This window comes from Molossus molossus, unplaced genomic scaffold, assembly GCF_014108415.1.
Source record: "Molossus molossus isolate mMolMol1 unplaced genomic scaffold, mMolMol1.p scaffold_m16_p_1, whole genome shotgun sequence".
Classification (NCBI taxonomy): domain Eukaryota; kingdom Metazoa; phylum Chordata; class Mammalia; order Chiroptera; family Molossidae; genus Molossus; species Molossus molossus.
In genome coordinates, this window is record NW_023425344.1 from 186,437,705 (window position 1) to 186,440,309 (window position 2,605).

Below are 2,605 nucleotides of genomic sequence, written 5' to 3' on the forward strand. Positions count from 1 at the left end.
GGAGAGGCTATGCAAACCCAGGAAGTGTCATGGAATCTTAACGAGATGTGGTCTTCAGAGGTCATAGAATTCAGACTTCACCTTCAGGTAAGAATTACTTTTAAAAACCTCAAAGAGAGAAACCTGACAGCCTTCTTTGTTGACAGTTTTGACAACCCTAGTGTTAGTCTGCAGTAGTAGCTTTTAATGTATATATGTTCCTCCATCGTGGCTTCTAGAGTCCCTCATGGAGACTTGACAAGAGAGGCCTGTGTTTATACTGCATTTGGGACTGAGGTCCCTGGTCCGCTCAGGTCTGGAGGAGGATCTGACGTTGTAACTGGAGGGACTGAAGACTGTGGGGCCAAAGCCAGGCTGAGGGGCCATGGGGGAGGGAAGATGGAGCTGGTGACAGCAGCTGAATCCATTCAGTGATAACTAACATCTGGACAACGCTTACACATTTGCAAAGTTCTTGAACACACACGGTGTCGTGTCATTTGGTATACAAAGCAAGGTTGGGATAACAAACTTGTAATGTAGATTATCATCTATCTTATTGAATGGAAAATGCGACTCAGAGGACCTAAGTTACTAGGTGGTAGATCTGGAACTACTATTGTTACTCTACTCCTATTTCTGATGATAATAATGATGGTGATACTAATAAACATGTATCTGTCCCAGCCACTTTGCATGGAATAATTTATCTATCTGCATAATGACCCCGTGTGGTAGACAGTTTCTAAAATTCCCATTGAACAGAAGATGAAACTAGAATTTAAAAAGATTAAGTACTTTGCCTGTGGTCTCACAGTTAACGGGTAGTCAAATGAAATTCAAACCGAAGGAATTTGATGCCGAAGCTCCTGCTCCTGCTCCTGTTATATTCATTAGCACTTTGGAAAATAACTACCATTCTACCAAAAGAGGGACTCAAAACCCTAATAAACCCCTGACCAGGTATTCCAGATGTATGCTAACCCACTCCAACAGTGACAAAACCCACATCTCCAAGTGTCTGGGACATGGTCATCTTCACCATCCAGAGCACCCCTCCCCCCCGCCCGAGAATCCCAGCATCACCTTTACCTCTGTATGCATTAACAGTGAGCTGGGTGGAGAATGTCCTCCCCACCAGGGGACACAAAGACTTGGACTGAGAGAGTGGGCTGTAATTCTCTTCTCTCGAGCCTCAGGCAGCCGCATTCTTCAAAAATAATACAAGACCATTGGTAATTTTCTTTCCAAATGTTTTCCCATCTAAGAGTCCTTGAAATTTTGTTCTATTTATTTATTTTTTTAAATGGGGAAATCGCAGGGGTCAGCACACCCGGAGCGCAATGGACAAGCCTCGCCCTGGGGAAACCACCTTCGTGATCGTGGTATCTCCCCTGCCAGGTAAGTATGAAATTTTGAGTTTTATTAGGGAAATGCCTGATGAGACACAGAGAGGCTAAATACTTAGTCAAAGTCACAAAGAAGTTAGAGGCAGAACAGGGAGTTACAGCCAGGTCTCTTGACCCATGGATCCTGCAGCACACTGGCCAACAAGTCAATTCAATAAGCTTCATGGAAAGGCTGTGGCAATCCAGGTCCTGCATTCAGTTCCCTGAGCATCACGAGGACTTCTGCATGTATTCAAAAAACCCTTACTGAGTACCTATAAGGTGCCAGGCACTGCTAGGCCTTTGGATATATAACAGAAAACAAAACAGTGCTGCTGCCTTTCTGAAGCTAAAGTGCTAGTGAGGGAAGAGAGCAACACAAGTATAAATAAGAAAATGAACATGTCAGTAAGTGCAAGGAGGGAAGCAAACAGGGTAATGAGGAGGTGGATGTGTGCAAGGGTGGGGGGCTTACTGCTTTATGAGGGGTGATACTCTGAATATAGGCGGAGACCTGGGAGAAGTGAGGCTGTGAGTTGTGCAGGGATCTGCAGGAGGAGCATTCTGGGCAGAGGGAAGAGTGAGGGCAAAGACCTCGAGGTAGGTGTGTGCTGGCATTTTCAAGGAACAGCAGAAGGGCAGCTCTGGTGGGAATGGAATGAATGGGAAAGAGGAATATTTGCAGATGATGTAAGACAGGAAGGCCAGACTCGGTGGGGCCTTGTGGGCTCTTGCAGGGACTTTGGCTTTACTCTAAGAAACCTAAGTAGCCAAAGGAGGAGAAACAGAGATGAGACATGGCTTAATTTACATCCTAAATCCTGCTCTACAGAGTCAACAGGTGGCTGGTGGCCTGGCATTCCACTGCCTTTCTTCCCTTATCCAGACTCCTCACTTCCCAGAGCACAGGCTGGCCTGGATTTCCTAATCACGTCCAGGGCCCTGGACACATTGGAGAAAGGAAAAAATCATTTCCAGTCCTGTCCTGAACTCTGACTCTTAATCATAAAGGCCCAAACTGGAGATGATATTCTAGTCATGATTTCACTGGGCTTTAAAATTTCTAGATATATCCACTATCATGCTGTTTTTTGTTTGTTTGCTTTTTGGGTTTTTTGTATGTTTTTTTGTTTGTTTGTTTGTTTGTTTGTTTGTTTGTTTGTTTGTTTTGCAAGAAGGCTAAATTATATTCTCATGCCTTATTTGTCCATTATTTATCTTTAGCTCTATTTTATGGA

At 44.3% G+C, this 2,605-nt stretch overlaps 1 pseudogene; it reads right to left on the reverse strand.

Annotated features, from left to right (window-relative positions):
- Positions 1–1,214: 1,214 nt before the first annotated feature.
- LOC118620865 lies at positions 1,215–1,388 on the reverse strand (annotated as a pseudogene).
- Positions 1,389–2,605: the final 1,217 nt, after the last annotated feature.